Here is an 844-nt window from a genome sequence, read left to right on the forward strand (position 1 = left end):
TTTAATAAAAGTGTTATAGCCAATTATTTGATAAGATATCTATTCAATTTTTATGAGGAACATTGCATGTTTCTGAAATATTCTTGGTTAGAAGTTGCAAAATTAGAATATGTGGAATCGACTGTAGAATCTTTATATTTAGGTCACAAAGAATCTGGAAAGAGTGAAAACTGTCCGATTGTCTCCTGTCAGGAGTGGCCTAATATAGGTGATCCTGAAAGTCGTATTGATGTCAGGAGCCCCAGGATCATTAATCACCTCATAAATATCAGATCAGCTAAGATCCTGGCTTCCCCCAGCTGATACTGTAATCATGAACCTGGGCTATTTTTTAATCAGAAATTGGTGAGTTTGACTTCAGAGAAGGAGAGCAAATGTTCCTCAATATTTACCTTAACTATGTCTTGGATGTATATTCATGCCTAAATTTTGAAATACTCAGAGGGATGAAAATTTAAACAATATATTTTTAAACTCTCTGTTCAAGTTGTTACAATGTTCTTACAAAGGTCATTTCACTAATAATTTTCTTAAGCAACATCTTAATCGGACCTTTTCCACCTTATCTATCCCATGGGCTCCGACAGGTAAATAACTCACTATATTATCTTTCTAGGCTAATGATATTGGTATGAATAGGTCACTTTGGTTTACAAGTTCCAAGGAATTTTAGTTACCTGGTAAATAGGAAACCTTGTAAATAATCTATGAATATGCTCTCCCAAATGCTGTTATTTATGCCTTGCTAGAATAAGAAAAAGAATATTGGTATTTTCATGGATTCATTAAACCATGGGGGGGGGTTGTCGTATTTTTCATATCTTTCGATTGAAATATAGTCTAT

This window comes from Propithecus coquereli, unplaced genomic scaffold (genome assembly GCF_000956105.1).
Source record: "Propithecus coquereli isolate 6110/MARCELLA unplaced genomic scaffold, Pcoq_1.0 Scaffold174, whole genome shotgun sequence".
NCBI classification, from domain to species: domain Eukaryota; kingdom Metazoa; phylum Chordata; class Mammalia; order Primates; family Indriidae; genus Propithecus; species Propithecus coquereli.